The sequence below is a fragment of the Protopterus annectens genome, chromosome 3.part0 (assembly GCF_019279795.1).
Source record: "Protopterus annectens isolate FY-2018-M chromosome 3.part0, PAN1.0, whole genome shotgun sequence".
In the NCBI taxonomy this organism is placed as follows: Eukaryota; Metazoa; Chordata; order Ceratodontiformes; family Protopteridae; genus Protopterus; species Protopterus annectens.
In genome coordinates this window covers 909384314-909404695 of record NC_056731.1, presented here as the reverse complement: position 1 = coordinate 909404695, position 20382 = coordinate 909384314, and the positions used below count along the sequence as shown (strand labels likewise).

Sequence of the window (20382 nt, the reverse complement as noted above, 5' to 3'; positions counted from 1 at the left end):
AAGGCTATAATGCCTTTCACGTATTTAGACTAGCTACTATGCAGACAAAGAGTTTAGCTGTTGGAATCTTGATTTACATCAAAAATAAATATACTCATGGCTGGTCAAACACGATAATGCATTTCCTAGGATCATAAGAAGTTAGTAGGATATTGGCCCTGAGGCCCTTACAAGCCTAGCCAAGAATTTAGCCCATGTTCCAACAAGTCAGCACCCTATGCCACTGTTCAGCAGGGACACATATGGAATCCCAGGGGTGTATTTTCTGTTCCCCATCCAGTTATCCAGGTTGCGCTTAAAAGGGTTTAATGAGGTAATTTGCTTTACGCGGAGAGGGAGTCTATTCCGCAAAAGAGGGAGTCTCTAGGATACAAATCTGTCCCGCCAACATTTCCTATTGATGTCTCAGACCAGTTGATGTCACACTTGTGGGTTACTTGAGTGGAGCTTGACTTGCGGATATGCAGCAGTCCCATCAGGGCAGGGTCTGAGATGGCTTTGTATGCCAGACAGAGGTCACCTCTGAGGAGTCTGTGGGAGACTTAAGTAGAGGGACAGGGCCTTTAGCCTATCTGTATAGGGTAGATGTTTGAGGCCCTGGATTCTTCGCATGAGGAACCTCTGTATTTTCTCCATCTGCTGCGTGTACTTTGTGAGGTACATGCTGAATTGGGGCATTGTACTCCATAATGGGTCTTATAAGGGAAGAATACAGGGATGTTATGACCACCTTGTCCCTGGATGAGATACCCTTACTAATGAAGCGGGCAATGTAGAAAGCTTTCTGTACAATGGAGGCAATACGGTGGTCAAAAGTCAGTTTGCTATCAACTTGGGTGCCCAAGTCCCTCATGACTGATTACGTGCTTAGTGCCTTATTATCAATGTGATAATTTGTTGTGACATCACTCTCCCCAAAAGGGAAGATTATGCATTTTTTGGCATTCAGTTTGAGGCCATGTTTCTGGCACCAGTCATTTGTTTGGGTGAGACCCTCTTGGAGGATGTCCACATCACTAGGGGAATTGATGAACGTACCCAATTTGCAGTCATCTGCAAACCTGGTCAGCCATAGCACACTAGATTTGGCCTGCACCTGTGAGAAGTGTATCCCAAACAGCAGCGGTCCCAAGTCCGATCCCTGGGGTACACTGCTGGTTACGGGTCTACCACTTAAGGTGGCTTCCACTATTTTGACTAGGTGAGTTCTGTCAGTGAGCCAGTTTGCTACCCATGTGGTAACATATGGATTGATGACTAGTTGAGAGAGTTTATCTATCATACCTGAGTGGGGAATAGTATCGAAGGCCTTGGCCAGGTCAAGGTAGGTGGTATGCACAGTCTTCCCCTTGTCTATGGCCTTGGTGACCGTCTCAAAGATGTCTTCCAGATTTAACAGGCATGACCTCGTCTTGACAAAGCCAAACTGTGTGGGATCAAGTATCTGGAGGCTACCAATGTTCTTATTAATGAAGTCCATGATAATCCGCTCCATGGCCTTGCAGATCAGGCTAGTTAGGTTGATGGGTCTATAATTTCCCAGATAGATGGACGCTCCTCCTTTGTGCAGAGTGATGACAGTAGCCATCCTCCACTCGGCTGGAATGAAACCGGTACTTCAGGCTTTGAATAGGGTGCCTAATGGTGCTGCATTTGGGCTTCTTCATGTTCAAATCACCATAGCGAAAATTGCATACCACTTCCTTGCAAGCTACAGGTCCCCCTATGACATTGGAATCCCATAACATGTATTTAAGCTTACTTGAAACACCCACTATCCAACCAAATAAGATATTCATGGGTGACTTTAATTACCTCACTCTTGACTGGGAATCCTGTATGACACCAAATGTGCAGGCACAGAGATTCCTGGATTTTCTAAACGTACACTCCCTGGACCAGATTGACAGTATGCTAACTGGGGGAGCAAGCATATACTGGATCTGCCCCTCAGTAGTATGGGAGAGCACTGTACAACCCCCCCCCCCCTTGTGTAATGTACTGTGAGGTTAGATTATAAAATAGTCTCCTTTTGAAATTAAGATAAATGCAGGAACCCCAGCTAACACTGGAATGTTCAGGAACGACTCTACGCTGTCTACTATTAACTGATTACCTGACAAAATTGCAGCCCCCCCCCCAAAAAAAAAAGAAAAAAACATGTTGTGTATGCATATGTTTTCACTGCAACCCAATACAAAAGTGCTAATGGCTGCATAGAATCATCTGTACCCACCAGGAATAAGCACAGAAATAACTATAAAACAAGCTACCCTGCTGGAATCGCAACATCAATTGGCTATATAACAGAAGGAAGAAAACCATGGCAAAAATTAGGAGGTGTAGCACCCAGCAGGATAAAAGCATTATCATAAAACTAAACAAGCAAGTCAGAGGACAAATGAAAACTATCACAACCAAATTTTAGATAAATTTGGCCTCCCAGGTCCAGGACAACCACAAGGAATTCTTTATCTTAAAGGTAATGCACAATTGCCTGCAGAGCTCATTGTTAATGGGGCCGTGTATACTGAGCCAGAAAATATAGCAAACAAGTGGCAGACAAATTGAGCTGTAGCTTTACCCCTCCCTCTTCCCCCCAACCTCCCTTCAGGAAATAACATCAAGTATAACTCTCACCCTACTTTCACTAGAGAACAAGGCCTCAGTGCTCACTCTGTCTAAGACCAAGAACACTGCATAGATGGGCCCCAATAATATCCTAGGCTGCCTTCTAAATAGGATGAAACATGACCTGTTAGGTCCTCTGAAATCACTATTTAACTATAGCCTCCAAACAGGCTTTATGCATCATGAATGGAGAACAGCAGCCATCCCTTTGCACAAAGGTGAGTCATCTACAGACCCATAATTCTCAATAGTTTCATATGCAAAGCCATGGAAAGAATGATCATGGAAATGATCAATAGTGACACAGGAAACCTCCAGAGATTGGACCTAGCTCAGTTTGGTTTTGTCAAGAGCAAGTCATGCCTGCCTAACCTGGTGGACTTTAAGAAGGTTGACCTGGGCAAGGCATCTGACACAGTACTTTCTTCGACATTGTTGACAAACTTGAGGTTGGGTATAAACCTTTGTCACCCATTGGATAGCCAGCTGACTCACTGAGAGGACCTGGGAAGTTAGAATTGGGGAGTCCACCTCTACAAAGAGGGCAGTCAACAGCAGAGTCCCTCAGGTATGAGTCCCGCAACCCATCCTTTTTGGCATTTACTTCTCTGAAGTCAAGGCCAATGCCAAAGGTCTCTGGCTGACCAGATTTGCAGATGACTGCAAATTATGATCAGTCATGGGATCCCCAACTACTGCAAATGTTATACAGGAAGGGCTGATGCAGACAAATACTTGTCAGATACATGGACTAAAACTAAATGTCAAGGACTGTATAATAGTATCCTTCGGGAAGTCATCCACACCTGCTAACTATCATATTGACAACACACCCTCAAGAGCTGAGCCAATTGTCAGGGATTTGGAGACACATGTAGACAGCAATCTAGCCTTTGACCGTGTGTCTGTGGTATTGAGGAAATCATTCTATATTGTGCAACTTGTAAACAAACATATGGCATCTAAGTCCAAGGAGGTCATTGTTCCACTGTATTTTGCATTCATCAGACATATCATTGAGTACACTGCCCCCACTGATATATATCTAACCAGGCACATCTAACAATTGGCACACCCACAGGGGTTCCTCATTAAAAGGATTTTTTTTTGTCTTTCTGCTTTTCCCGGTTACGGGTCGCCACAGTGCAACGCTGGTCCGCTAATTATTGGCAGTGGATTTTTTACAGTGCCAAGTTGCCAGCCCCGACTCCTCATTAAAAGGATATAGGTTGTAAATAACATGTCCTGTGCAGACTGCCTCAAAACGCTGTCCTTGTATTCTATTACCTACAGGCTGTTGGGGGGGGGATCTATGCCTGACATACAAGGCATCATCAGACCCCAGTCTGATAGAACTCCTGCATATCTGCAAAAAAAAAAAAAAAAAAAAAGCGCTCCGGAATTAGCTATTCTAAAACTTGAACCTTGCCTGTGAAATAAACAGGATATGCTGGAAAGACAGGTATGCATTCCAGAAACTATCCCTTATCTGGAACAGGCTTCCCTTCCATGTAAAGCAGAGTTCCTCCCTAACCCAATTCAAGTGCATCTTGGGCAATATAATGGAGAATAGGAAGTTCATCCCTGTTTTGGCATCTTTGTCTGTAATGAAGCATTTACAGGCTGCCGTTGTCCATCTCCCAGGCTCCTGCTTTGTAAATATTTCAGTTCCCAAGCCCCTGCTAACACTTACCAAGGGTACCAGACTTTGTTATAGATTTGGGATGCATGGCTAGGCTTAAAAATGCTCCAGTGCGTTTTACGTTTATAGGTGTGTACTAGGCTATGAACACCTGTGAACATATGATTCTCATGATTTCTTTAACAAGATTCCACATAAGAAAAAAAAAATTAATGGGACCTAAAATATGTATGGGTCCCATCATCAACATCCCTTGGAGTTCCATATTCCAGAAGAAACAAATAACGAAGGTGCACAGACTGGCTGAAAAATAAATCCTTTTACTTTTAATGAGTTAAAAGCAATACAAAATAATGTACAAATAGTCAAGTAAGGTGAGCGCTTTTGTTTGGCAGTTGCCAAACTTTTTCAAACAAGTTACTATAATTTCCTGTTACGTAAATACTCTAATTAAGTGATGTAATACAAGCATTTCCATTAACTCCTTAAGGAAACAATGTATCCTAAAAAAATAACCAAATAAACATTACATCTTGTAAGTAACCTGATAACTCCTGTCAAACCACATAGTGTATAATCGCATCTATTGATCGTTTGCCCAACCTATAAACCATTCATAGAATTCATAAAAAATGAAATGTGTGAAACCTAAAATTTTGTGTACATAGTAAACATAATAAATTTTGTTTCCAAAATTAAAAAAACAAAATTATGTTGAAATGCTGAATTTGCTTTGGCAAAGAACCAACAACAAACCAATGCCTAAAAAATGTTACCTGATACATACTTGTTTATCAAACCTGTTGTAGACATATAAATGTCATCGGTATTTGCGTGTGTTATTTCACATATAATGGAAGCTGCAAAAACTTGTGTCCTATTCATTCCTATTTAGATTTCAATACTGGGAACTATACCCTTAAAAGGCACAATTGGGGAGCGGACCTTAAATTAAACTTGCAAGAAAGACATAACTTGCAAGAAAAAGCATCGAAGCACCCAAAATAAGTTAAGGTGCAATAGTTATAAAATGTTTGTGTGTGCTATATGTAATATTAATTAGTAAAACCTATATCTAGCATTGTAATCACTTGTAAATCTTATGAAATGTGCGTAATATGCTTAAAATGTATGAAATGTATGTATAAAATTGTAAGAACGTTGTTTATTTAGTAATAATTTAAAATGTAATGTGTTGTTAGTAAAGTGTTATATTGTAAAGTGCAATGTGCATAACCTGTCATAATGAATTTTGGTCAGTTAATATGATCCAAATTTATCGAATAAATGTCGAGTAAATTATCAAATAAATATGATATATATGGATGTAAATATAATAAGTATTGATTCAATAAATAATTCATTAAATAGACACATTTTTAATAAATATTTTATTTAAATGTATATGTAACTACTTATTTAAATCATTTAATTTAAAATTAAACAACTCCCAAATAAATAATGCACTGTAATGAAATAATAAAATGCACTATTAATAGTGATAATATATTAAATAATGAATAATGTACCTGCAATATTATAACTAAATGAATAAATACATGTAAAATGATGGTCACATATCTTGTGGAAAATAGATGCTGTGAACGGAGTATAAAACCTAATGAATAAAATAGAAAACCAAACTATCTCTCTAAAGTTTTTAACTTTAAGATACTAGCAATCGAAATTGCATTATTTAGTCCAGGCCAATTATGTGCAGTTAGTTTTATTTGCCATTGTAATTCTAGTTTTTCTAATAGTGGTTGCCATGCACCTCCCCTAGCATCCAAGTTTATGGCATCTAAAACAACAAATTTAAAAGAATGGGATGTATGAGTATTAATGTGTTTCGCTAGAGCATTCATTTAATTACAATCGCGTATAGCTCTAATGTGTTCACCCATACGGTCTTTCAATTTCCTTTCTGTTTTACCTATGTAAAACCCCATACAGGCACTGCATAAAGCACAATATACTATCTTTTCACTAATACAACTAGCTTTTTCCTTTAATCGAATGTTGACACAATTAATTATTAATTCAGTAGTTTCCAACACATAGCAATATTTACACCTACCACATTTGTACATTCTCCCATATTTTGTGGTTTGTGTATTTTCCAAGCATTTTTTCAAGTTTTTACCCTTTTTATACACTATTGATGGTGTGTAATCAAAATGCTGGTGTAGTGATGGATCAGCTATTAAAAGTTCGCTGGTGAGCACAATAAAGGTATATCCTCCTGCAGATGCCAAATGACGGCACCCTCCATTGTAAGTAAAAATATATTTAATATATTTAATAAATGCCAACTGCAGATGAACACAAAAACAACATTTAAAACAGTTCAAACTTTGATTTAGCACACTTTCGTCTCTAACCACGAGACTTCATCAGAATCAGTTAATAGCATGAATTACAGCTTTATATACTGCATCAACAATCATTGACTGCCAATAAGTTGTCATGACAACAAATGACCGAATGATATTAAACCTATGATATAACCATGTAGTTACTAGGATGTATTGTCATAAACCATAACATATTGTCTCATACATATAGTCAAAGGGCAGGATTCACGATGGCTTGCACGGAGACTAAGAGTAGTGTAAGACTCCATGCAGCCATCGCGATCCAGGAACAGCCTGTATGTGTGTGTAAGAGAGCACCTAAAACAGCTCTTACACGGACAGGGCGTGGATATGCTAATTACCTCACTTGCAGCCGAAAGGCATGCAAATGAGGTAATTTTGCAATCTAGGACGCAGAAACCTGCCCGTGTAAGAGCCGTGTTATCTGCAGAAATGTACTCAGTTGATAACTGAGTACCGTTCTGCAAATAACACAATGGAGCCTTGTCAGCTCCAAATAAAGGTTGCAAATGTCCCAGGCAGCATGCCAATGGCCAAATATGTGGCCACTGGCAACGTACCCCGATGCAAACATAAAATAAAAATGTTTTTTTTTTTTTTTCGGCGATGTTTAAACGTAGCGCAGCGCCGCGCAAACAGGCTGCGCTATAAAAAAACAGAAAAATAAAAACATTAAACCCACAAACGTGGGTTTATGCAAAGCATGAATTTACAATGGAAGGGAATAGCAGGCTAAAACAACATGGCCACCAAGTAGGGGTTGCTAATGGGGGAAGCTGAGTGTAAGACATGTAACTAAGCATTAGTAGGCAATCCTATGTAAATGAGTGGTAGGATAGTGAATCGTACTGTTACATTGGAAATTAGCGCATTCCGTGCAGTGTAGGAGTAGGATAAGGGGGAGTAACAGAGTAGGAGATAGGTGACATCACAGGGGGGGAATGTATGAAAGGAATGCAGCTCATTGGAGCACAGTGGCATGTGAAAGCTGTCAGTCACACAGCATGGAAGGAGGAGTGTCAACAAGTAGGCATGGGAAAGCCAAGAAATGGAAGGTGTACACTATGGATAACACCAAAGTTTCTTGCAGGGCGTGTATGCACACTGGTAGGCACGAATAAGCTAGAGTGCGCGCGTGTAAGCGTGAGTGCGCGTGTTTAAGGCAGAATAAGCATGTAGGAGCCTGTTTAAACACCTGTAAGCTTGTTTGCGCTGGTGTGCGTGTGTTTTAACCCGAATAAGCAGATTCTAGTCCGTCTAAGCATGTGTGCGCACGTGTTAGCCACTGTGAGCGTGTTTTCGCTGGTATGCGTGTCGCTCCCCCCTGAGGAAACAGAAGGGAAAAAGGAAGCATGGGAAATAGTAGGAAGCTAGCAGGGATTACTGGCAGAGCTAGCAGGTGAAAACAATCAGAAGAAGGCAATTACACAGGCAGAACAGTAGCCCAGCACTTAAAACTCTACAAACAACAGTGCAGAATGTTTCTCTCAAGAGACACTGCAACAGAGGAGTAAGCTATTAGAAGTGAAAACTGAAAAAGCTTCACTCACATCAAAAATGCTAGGGGCTGCCATAGCTGTTATAAGGAGACATATGCAACTTGCTGAGGGTGGTGACTATGCAAATGCTGCTGGACAACCCACAGTGAGGAGACGGAGAGGAGTGTACAGGCCCAGGGTCACCTACCAGGAGTTACATGAGCTGGAGATAGTGGAGCGCTATAGAGTGGACAGAGACCTCCTGCAGCAAATTGTTGAGCTGTGCAGGCCACGCCTCACACACACAACCAACAGAGGGGAACCCATCCCAGTGGAAACCAAGGTATGTGTTGGCCTAAGAATACTAGCAACAGGTACCTTCCTGAGACCAACTGGTGATATGATGGGGATATCACAGGCATCAGCATCCAGGGTACTGCACCAGTTCCTGGATGCCATGTCAGCACATGTCGGTGATCATGTATATTTCCCCAATTCCCGTGAGGTATTGGCCAGCAATATGCGTCTCTTCCAGTAAATAGCGGAATACCCTGAGGTAGTGGGTGCAATAGACTGCACGCATATACGCATCAAAGCACCAGCCAGTGAGCGGGGTAGGGCCTACATTAACCACAAGGGCTTCCCCTCCATCAACTGCCAGGTCGTGTGTGATGCCCAGGGCATAATAATGAATGTGTGTGCTGGCTGCCCTGGAAGCTACCATGATTCCCATATCTGGCATCTGACGCAGCTGTACCAGACATTTGCCAATGGAGACATCCCACATGGTCACTTAGTGGGGGATGCTGTTTACGCACTGGAGCCGTGGCTGATGACACCCATCAGAAATGCACACACACCTGAACAAGAACGCCATAATAAGGCACACGCACAAACACGAAATGTAATCGAGCGTGTGTTTGGGATGCTCAAGTCACGGTTCCGGTGCCTGGACACATCTGGTGGAGCCTTGCAGTACTCACCAACTACATGTACCCAAATTGTCATGGTATGTGCTATGCTACATAATATGATTCTGCGAAAACAGCTGCAGCAGGACCAGCATAGGGCTGGGCCAAACAGCCCCCCACCATTGCCAAGCCAATCACAGGCAGAGCGTGACTCAGAGGAGGAACAACCTGAGCCTGCCCCAGGAGGCAGAAGGAGGCGTGCCCAGTATGCCTTGGCCTTGGCAAAGCGGCAACGCATAGCACATACACTGGCTCAGTAGGAACACTGGAAATGATACCTCTCTCTGACTCACACATATAGTAAAAGGGATGCCTAAGTTGACACAACCTGCTTTCAAACATGTACAGGGAGTGTAGTATGTGCATCCAACATAGACAGCCCTGCAGCACCACCTGAGGCATGATTGCCATGTGTTAAGCAATATAACACCATGTAGTATATGCAAACTTGATGACCCTGACTAACATCCTACCCTCACCAAGCATGATGCCACAATATTAAGACGAGATGATCAATTACAATAATTGGCTTAAGTATTGCTGTTAGTCAAAGGGGATCCAATGCGTGCCAGCCTGGGATGACATGCTGAGCAAGACACGATGCTCCACCTGCTAAGGATGGCGTGCACCTATCAGTCCTGGCCTTTTGGATACTGGCAAAGGCTGTTGTCACCCCCACCGTGCCTTGAATAAGTAAAGCTAAAAACACAAACCCACCTCCATAGGTATCACAAGGGATAAGAACCTAGACGTAATGCTACCCAATGCAAGAAGTCTAAACTGCAAGATGCATGCAGTCTAAACTCCCCTCAGCATGGAGAATGTTGATATCTGTTCTGTAACAGAAAACTGTGTCAAGGCTCACAAGAGCACCCTAACACTACCAGGTTACACCTCATACCATGCTTTACAGCCCCAAAACATGGAACAAACTACAAAAGGAGGGTGACTAGCAATAATTGTCAAGGATAATCACACCCCCATGTTGGTACCACAACAAGAAGCAGCATGGACTATCCATGGTAAAGTAACAGTGGCTAAAACTGCCTCCCAGTTTGTAGCCTACTACAGACTACCCTCCTAACGCCAGGAACTGCACTTGGCCTACGTTGGAACACATGAAAATATCAAGCTCTCCAAACAACATTATATTGGGTGACTGAAAATACTCAAACATAGACTGGGAGCATTATTCTAGCTCCAACACACTAGGCCAAAGGTTCATAGAATTCATAAACCAAAATGCTCAGGAACAACGTACCACTCCCACAACAGGGGTAAGCATACTGGATGTGATAATCAGCAACATGGGTACTCTATGGCCAGATGAGAAGTGTATCCCTCACTGGTAAGATCAGACCATAGAGTAATCACACTGGATATTCACATCCTGACCACAGTCCCTGGCCAGAAAACCACAGTGAAAAACATGTGTAAAGCAAATGTTGCACTCCTCCAAACTGATGTGGAAACCATTAAAGGTCCTGTGCCTGTGGAAAATCTGGGCCACACCTCAGAACCCTTTATAAATGCTTTCTATGAACACTTTCAGGAATGCATGGATTATGCAGTCCCAAGTAAAACCAAGACCCAATTCCATACACGCAGGCATCTGGCATGGTGGACCCCAGCCATTACCAAACCATGGAAGAGAAAGAGGAAGCTACTACATGATAGAGCAAACCCAAAATGGGAAGTAATCTCTGATCAGTATTATGGCAGTAAAATATGGCCACTCATAAAATCCACTAAGGCCAGCTACAGCATGTTTAATCTGTGAATCTTGAGGCAATGTTACACCTGCCCCATGTACACAGACAACCCCCTCCTCCCCCCAAGAAATACAAATATATGTGAGAGATGCAACCATTTATGCAAACTGGAGGCTGAGCTCTCTCAACTCAGTACTGTCAAAATTAGTCAGGAGGAGAAGGTAACCACACACACCACAAACCCAGTCTCACATAGACCTATCACAACTGCAAACCAAAGACATAAACACACAAAAACATTCCCGGAGGCTCTAATTAAAAATCCACCAAATCAACAGAGGCCTCCAAAGCAGACACCCAAGCAACCACTACCTCCAAACATAGCACATGCAACACATAGTACACAAAGTCGGTGTGCCAAACAGTCACAGCCCTTAAGGACATACAAACATGCCTGATACACTTGTAATAGGTGACTCCATAGTCAGACACACTGATGTCCTGCTCACCAGACTGAACAAGGAAAAGGGTACACTAAATTGCCTGTAGGCTGCTACAACCCGCCACATAACACAAGCACGCAGGTAACTCCAAAGCAACTACAAATATGACTCAGTCATTGTCCATGCTGGTGTGAATGACCTGAGATGTACCTCCCTGGACTACATGAAAAGAGACATAGAGGAGCTCCCCGATTATGTAGGCCAGGCCGGTATGACTCTGACCCTGAGCAGCATCCTACCCTCACCAAGAATGATGCCACAGTAGAAACACAGAATGATCAGGTTTAACAATTGGCTCAATTACTGGTGTCTTTCCAAGGGGATCCAATGTCTGTCTGCTTGGGATGACATGCTTGACAAGCCACACTGCTTTGCCAGGGATGGCTTGCACCTGTCACCCCTGGGCGTCTGGATATTGGCTAAGGCTCTTGCCACCTCCATTGTGCCTTTTGTAGGCAAGGCTGAAAAGACCAACCCACCTCCCTAGAAAACATAAGTGGAAAAACCATAAGGGTAATGCTGCTCAATGCCAGAAGTCTAAACCTCAAGATGCATGCTCTCAAGGCCCTCCCCAGTATAGAGAACATCAATGTCTGTGCAGTGACAGAAACCTGCATCAAGGCTCCTGAGAGCACCCCAGTACTACCAGGTTATACCTCATATCATGCTTTTCGGCCCCACAACCTGGACCAAACCACAAAAGGAGAGGGGAGTATCCATATTCAGCAAAGATACCCACACGTCCAGGTTGCTGTACAGTTGGTAGCATGCTACAGACCACCCTCTCAAACCCAGGAACCCCACTCAGCCTTCCTGAAGACACTGGAGAGTATGAATGTCTCTCCAAATACAAAACAAGGTACTCACAAATTACCACATAGGTGGTAATCCATTACGTATGGAAGAAGTAATCAGGGACCTAGGGACACAAGTGGACAGTAACCTCTCATGTGACACTCACATTGCCAACGTGGCTAGGAAGACCTTCTATATTGGCCACCTTATCATGAAAGGATTCACATCTACATCAAGAGAGTGCATTGTGCCCCTATACTCTTCTTTTATCAGGCCCATAATTGAGTACAATGCCCTATTTGGGATGTACCTTACCCGACACCTGCAGCAGTTAGAAAGACCTCAAAAGTACATCACCAAGAGGATAAAGTGTCTCAAACATTTGTCATATGCTGCCTGGCTGAAGACACCCCAGCTGTATGCAGTCACATACTGCCTACTCAGAGGCGATGTATGCCTGATGTACAAGGCCATGTCCAATACAGAATTAATGGACATGCTCCACCTCAGAAAATCCAAATCCATCAGAGCCATGAGAAATGTCAACCTCAACACGTAAATAAATAGAATGTGCTGGAGGGACAGATTCATAACTCAGAGGTTCCCTACACTCTGGAACAGAATCCCAGTCCATGTTAGGCAGAGCCCCTCACTGACTCTCTTCAGCCGGAATCTTGCCAAGTGGATGGGAGATCGTAGATTTACACTGGGGGTCATCACTGTCACGTCTAGACAGAGGCACAGTAAAGTAAACCCTAAATGGGCATAATATTCACATAGCAAGGGGTTGCAAAAGCCACACACACTCTGGCTAGGCTTATAAATGCCCTAGGGTAGATAGCCTAGTATGAACCTATGAAGATACAAATTGTACAGGACACTAAGGATAATCACAAGGCTTTCTTAACTGATGGTAGGAACCTTGGTGGGAATTCACAGATATGCTCTGAATTACTCAAATATTACAAACGATACACCAAACCCACACACATTGCCAACATCCAACCTGACAGGTTCAGTGCAAACTCCACCCCCACCAAAATGCCAAATATCTATCCCAGCAGAGTGCTGGCCCCCTGACATTGCAGATGCTGAGGTAACAGCCAACATCTTCAAAGCAAAACACACAGCATCAATGGTACGAGATGGTGTCCTGGGCTGTGTCCAACATGAACTCCAAGAAGAATGGAACGCCAAATAACACTACTGCTCAATTTCAGCCTTACCACAGGATATGTACCCAAAGAGCAGTGTACAGCAACAGTGGTCCCTCTCCACAAAGGTGGTGCCTGAATGGATACTGCAAACTATCACCCCAGAATCCTGACAAGCTTGGTCTGCAAAGCTATGGAAAGGATCATCATGGACATCAGAAATAAAGATATTGGGGACCTACAGACACTGGACCCTACCCAGCGTGGCTTTCTTAAGGGCTGATCCTGCCCCTTAAACATGTTTGACTCATTTGAAACAGTCATCAAGGCCATTGATGAGGGGAATGTGGTCCACACAGCCTATCTGGACCTTGCAAAAGCCTTCCATACAATACCCCACGTGTTCATTATAGATAAGCTCACCAGCTTAAATATAAACCCCTATGTCAGTAGATGGGTTGCAAACCAGCCCAAGGACAGAACTGACATGGTCAGAAATGCTGTAGCGATGTCAGACTACAAACCAGCTACAACTGGCATCCCACAAGGCTTGGTCCTGGGACCTCCCTTGTTTGGTATACATTTCCCATAGGTACAGGCCAACATGGAAGGACTGTGTCTGAACAAGTTTGCAGAGGACTACAAACTGGGCACCATATGTGACCTTCCAGCTGACACAAGCATCCTACAAAAGGGCCACATAGAAACAGACAACTGGTTCCAGAGCCATGTCATCAAGCTAATTGCAGAAAAGTGTATAGTCATCCCCTGTGGATAAACAGTAAGTGCCCACCAATTACCACATAGGTGTTAACCCATTAAGTACTTTAGAAGTAATAAGAGACCTGGGGACACAAGTTGATATATATCTTGCATTTGACAGCCATGTGGCTGTAGTGGTTACAGAAACATACCATATACCCACCTAATCATGAAGGTAGTCAGATCTAGATCAGGGGAGGTCATCATGCCTATTCAGTCATCCTTTATCAGCCTCACAATTGAGTACAATGGCCCCTGTGGGATGTACCTCAGCAGACACCTCCATCAACTGGAAAGACCCCAAAGTACCTCACCAGGAGGATCAAAGAGCTCAAACCGATGCCATGTGTTGCCTGATTAAACAAACTGCAGCTTCACACAGTGCCATACTGCCTGCCCAGAGGCAATCTGTGTCTGATGTATAAAGCCATGTCCAAGCTGGAATCAATGAACATGCTGCACCTTGTACAATCTGAATGCCAGTGAGCTATGCACATGAGAGACCTGAACCCCAGCACTGACATACATAGGACATGCTGTAGTGATTGATCCATAACCCAGAAACTCCCTCCACTCTTGAGTAAACTCCCAGTACAGGTTAGCCAGAGAGTCCCTCATTGACTCTCCTCAAGAGGAATCTTGATGAGTGGATGGGAGATGGTAGGTTTACCCTGGGTATCACTGTTATGTCACGGGTAGACAGAGGCACAGTATACTAACCTTGAAATATGTCATGGCAAAATCCAGTTACAATGTGTGTTGAAGGACAAATACACTCTCTGACTAGCATTAGAAATGGCCTAGGGCACATAGCTAGTGTTTGTCAATGTCCACCCAAGTTGGGAATACACTACCAATGTTGGACAAGCCTGGTTTAAGTAGTCCATATCTGAACAAAATGCAACATGGTCATATGTGCACAACTGGCCCTCAACCAGTCTGGTGTGCTCACTATGAATATTTAAAGCAGTGATAGGACTGAAACCCAGGATACTGTCCACCACAGTGAAAGTACTGAACCAGTACACTATACGGTATTACAGTGTTTGGTCAGTATGAAAGGATGTTGACAACTGTATGCAAACTATCCCATGGAAACCCTGCAGGCACAGTATAATTCCTGTTGGGTTCAGACACAAAGCAGTTGGGCAGTAAGTACACAACATGACTCCCAATACACAACTATAAATGTGAAATATAGTTGAAGTTCACACACAGCCACAAATGTGGTGGACTGCAGATTTCAACATATGGAAGGCTCTCACTGGCCATGCTCGCACACTTTGATAAATGAGACATTTGTCAGGCAACAAGCCATGGAAAGCCTGAACTGGACATGCTCACACACTTAGGCCATGTCTCAGTTTAACAGTTGGCCACACATCTGGTATTTGTATGTGTTAATCCAGGAACCTCCCACAATACAGCAATCTGCCCAGTGCACACAGTTAAATGACTACAGAGACATAAGTTAAATAGTGGATCCCTCTCATATTCAAACATCTTCCTCAGATACACAAGTTGTTCATAGAAACAGGGAAAGCTATAGCAATAAAGACCTGCAAACAGTTTATCAGCAACAAATATTGTGCATCTGAAAATTAAACATATGGGTGTAGAGGTCAATACTAGGCTGTTTGCCCTAGGGAATACAAGCTTAGCCAGAGTGTGCTTGGCGTCTGCCTTCCCAGTACAGTAGGCTACTGTGCCTCTGTAAAGTAGGTCACAGAAGGCACCGTTTAAGGCTAGTGTGCTGTGCCTCCATCAAGCAGGGACACAGTGGAGATCCCAGGGGTTGAATTTGCAATGTCACATCCATGTGGCTGGTGTTTGCTGGAAGAGGATTGGTGAGGACTTATAACAGTAATTGGGCATCAGTTACAGACTGAGGGGAGCCTTATCTGCAGTGTCTGGACAATTTCACTGTCGACACTTTGACGTGATGATTTTGAGGGATTGAAGTGTCATGCCAATACTGTTCAGAGACGTCCTCCCTCTGTGGGATATTGCTCTGTAATGTATTAGCTCCCTCCTTCTGTTGTACAGCTTATATATGGCTGGTGTACACCAGACAGGTCTCCTGTTGTGGAGGAGTCTTGGGTTTATTTGGGATAGCATGATCAATGCAAACCTTCCAAATGCTCATAGAATGCAGTTGTCAAGGATTATGCAGAGTGTCCGGTGTAATCCCCCAGCATGGGTCCTTTGAAGTCTTCCACCCCAATCTTCACAAGTGCAAAGTCTGCTTTTGATAAATACTTTGTTTGCAGTGACTTCCTTGCCTGGGGGTGGGGATGGGATATGGATGTCCAGGGAAAGTTGGGTATGGTCAGATATTAACAATGGTGGTCTACCTCTGGTGTGGAACATAGAGTCCCCATGTTGCAGATTGTCAGGTCCAATATGTATTCCCCCTTGTGGCTGTGGTGAGTGATCCTGCCATAGCACATGGATTCACAAATTGTAGTGGCTGTAGGGTGATGTTGTTGAGGCCTGAGTAGTTCCCCCACACAATATACCTGTACCTGCAGTTAACCACTGTAATGGTGTATGTGAACACCTTCATATCCTACACTGTTCCCAGGGAAGCAAAGTGTGTTTCCCAGATATGGGAGGGGTGGTCTGAACTGGTTGTGTTGTGTGTTACAGGTCCTGTGGTCACGAAGCATGGTATAAAACATAACCTAGCAGTGCTGATGTGCATATCTGACACTGAAGTAGGTGGCTGTTAATGCATATTATATGCTATCCCCCTAACTGACAGATAGTAGTAGATGTACATACCTCATTATAAATAATGATGTCAGCACTCTATAAATACTGCAGGAGAAGAACAGATACCCAGTAATTCGAATAGCGCGCTCCGCTAATGCGTCTCTCTCAAGTGTCATAATATAGTTAGGTAGGAATTTGAATCCTGCAAATGCTGAGTGTGTGTGTGTGTGTGTGTGTGTGTGTGTGTGTGTGTGTGTGTGTGTGTGTGTGTGTGTGTGTGTGTGTGTGTGTGCGCGCAATTCTGTGTGAAAGAAATGTCCCTTTTGGCAATTAGAAGAACACACTACATGATGCACATTCCTCTTTCTAAACACTGATGATGTCAGCACCCTGTAAGTATAGCAGGAGAAGGGAAACCTCCCAGTAATGCCAATAGCGCGCTCTGCTAATGCGTCTCTCTCAAGTGTCATAACATAGTTAGGTAGGGGTTTGAATCCTGCAAATGCTCAGTGTGTGTGTGTTTGGGTGAGGGGGGTTAGTGTGTGTGCAATTCTGTGGGAAAGAAATGTCCCTTTTGGCAACTAGAAGAACACACTACATGATGCACATTCCTCTTTCTAAACACTGATGATGTCAGCACCCTATAAGTATAGCAGGAGAAGGGAAACCTCCCAGTAATGTGAATAGCGCGCTCTGCTAATGCGTCTCTCTCAAGTGTCATAACATAGTTAGGTAGGGGTTTTGAATCCTACAAATACCATGTGTGTTTTTGTCACACAGTTTGTCCATGTGTGTGGGGTGTTGCTCTTAATATTGTATGACATAGATTATATCAGTAATTTCAATGCACACATGAGGTATGTGTGTGCCACATAGACATATGTACCTGTGACCTTAAATAGTTCCCATGTCTGAAGCCTGCCTCATGTGAATACATGGAATTTGCATTACACAACTTTATGACTGTGGTTTTCGGTGCAGGGGCTGCATTTGGTATGTGAATATACAGTGAGAGTAGTCTATGGTGTCATCTTACCAGCGAGGGATACACTTCTAGTCTGGAGCATATAGTCCACATGTTGGTGATGATCAGGTGCAGCATGTTTTCCCCTCTTGTGGGAGTGGTAACAAGTTGTTCCATAGCACTTGAGTGTATGGATTCTAGGAACCTTACACCTAGGGTGTTGGAGCTACAGTAATGCTCCCAGTCTATGTGTGGGTAAATGAAGCTGCCCAATGTATTGTTGTTTGGAGACACCTGCAGATATTCATGTATTCTTAAGTAGGCCAAGTGGGTTACCTGGGTTTAGGAGGGTGGTCCGTAGCAGGCTATGAACTGGAAGTCAGTTTAACCCAGTGTTAGTTGCATGTGGATAGTCTGTGATGCATCACACTGTGGCAACAACCTGGGGGTGTGGGTATAGGTACATAGGTTCATACTAGGCTATCTGCCCTAGGGCATTTATAAGCCTAGCCAGAGTGTGTTTGGCTTTCGCCACCCATTTTAGATTAATTTTGCTATGCCCTTTTCTGAGGTTAGTATACTGTGCCTCTGTCTAACATTGACACAGAAGTGATACCTGGGGTACACCTACGATCCCCCATCCACTCATCATGATTTCTCTTGAAGAGAGTCAATGAGGGACTCTGCCTAACCTGGACTGGGATTTTATTCCAGAGTGAAGGGAGCCTCTGGGTTATGAATCTGTCCCTCCAGCATGTCCTATTGATGTCAGTGCTGAGGTTCAAGTCTCTCGAGCGCAAAGCTCGATGGGAGTTTGATTTTCTGAGGTGCAGCATGTCCATTACTTCCGGGTTGGACATGGCATTATACGTCTGGCACAGATCGCCTCTGAGCAGGCGGTATGCCACTGAGTATGGAGTTATGTTAACCAGGCAGCATATGGCATCTGTTTGAGCCCTTTGATCCTCTTGGTGAGGTACTTGTGAGGTCTTTCCAGTTGCTGCAGGTGTCTGGTAAGGTAAATCCCAAAAAGGGCATTGTACTCAATTATGGTCCTGATGAGGGATGAGTAAAGAGGCACGATGACCTCCCCTGATCTAGATGTGAATCCTGTCATGATTAGGTGGGCTATATAAAATGTTTTTCTAACCACTTTGGCCACGTGGTCGTCAAATGAGAGCTATCAACTTCGGTCCCCATGTCCCTAATTACTTCCGTACATAATGGATTACCATCTATGTGGTCATTTGTGGCCACTTTGTTTTTGCCAAAGGGGATGACTATACACTTTGTGGCATTTAGCTTGAGGCCATGGCTCTGGCACCAGTTGTCAGTTTCTATGAGGCCCTTTTGGAGGATGGTTGTGTCGGCTGGAGAGTCAATTAGAGCGCCCAGTTTGCAGTCATCCGCGAACTTGGTCAGTCACAGTCCTCCCGTGTTGGCCTGTACCTCCGAGACATATATACCAAACAGGAGAGGTCCCAGGACTGAGCCTTGTGGGACGCCACTTGTAACTGGTTTGGAATCTGACATGGCTCCAGCAATTCTAACCATGGGGGTTCTGTCGTTGAGCCAGTTTGCAACCTATCTAGTGACATAGGGGTGTATATTTAAGCTGGTGAGCTTATCTATAATGCCCGAGTGGGGTATTGTATCGAAGGCTTTTGCGAGGTCCAGGTAGGCTGTGTAGACCACCTTCCCCTTGTCAATGACCTTGGTGACTGTTTCAAAGAAATCAACTAGGTGTAAGAGGCAGGATTGCCCTTAAAGTCACACTGGGCAGGATCCAGTGTCTGTAGGTCCCCAATATCTTTATGTATGAGGTCCATGATGATCCTTTCCATAGCTTTGCAGACCAAGCTAGTCAGGCACCACCTTTTTGGAGAGGGACCACTGTTGCTGTACGCCACTCTTTGGGTACATAACCTGTGGTAAGGCTGAGATTGAACAGTAGTTTTATGTTTGGGTTTAGCTCATCCTGGAGTTCATGTAGGATGCAGCCCAGGACACTGTCTGGTCCCATTGATGCTGAGTTATTTGCTTTGGAGAGGGTGGCTCTTACCTGAGCATCTGAGATGTCAGGGGGCAGCACTCTGCTGGGATAGATATTTGCCCTTCTGGTGGGAAGGGGGGGGGGTTTGCACTGAACCTGTCAGCTAGGATGTTGGCAATGTCTGTGGGTTCGGTGTAGTATTTTGTCATTTTGGACAAATTCTGAGCATATCTGGGAAGTCCCACCCAGGTTCCTAATATAACTAAAGAAAGCCTTGTGATTATCCTTAGTATCCTGTGCATTTCATCTCTTGAAGCTGGCCTTAGACGATTTTGAGTGCCCGTAGTATTTTGCTAACACTGAACAGAGATGCCTCCCCTTTTTGGGGTTTTGCTGTATCATGTAGTAGCTTCCTCCTTCTATTGTATAGTTTGTTTATGGCTGTGGTCCACCAGACAGGACGTCTGCCTTTGTAGGATTGGGTCTTGTTTTTATTTGGGATTGCATGATCCATGCATTCCTGAAGGTGTTCATAGAATGCGTTTATAAAGGATTCTGTGGTCTGGGCCATATTTTCCACAGGCCCGGGGGCTTTGAAGGATTCCACCTCGGTTTTGAGGGGTGTGGAATTTGCAGTAGATTAGTTTTACACTGTGGTTTTGTGGGCAGGGGATGGGGTTGGGATGT

General features: G+C 43.8%; 1 protein-coding gene across 1 annotated transcript in view; it reads left to right on the top strand.

Moving 5' to 3' along the window:
• Positions 1–20382, top strand: part of LOC122796951 (DNA repair-scaffolding protein-like) — a 1499749-nt gene that overhangs the window by 434390 nt on the left and 1044977 nt on the right. The window lies entirely within an intron of this gene.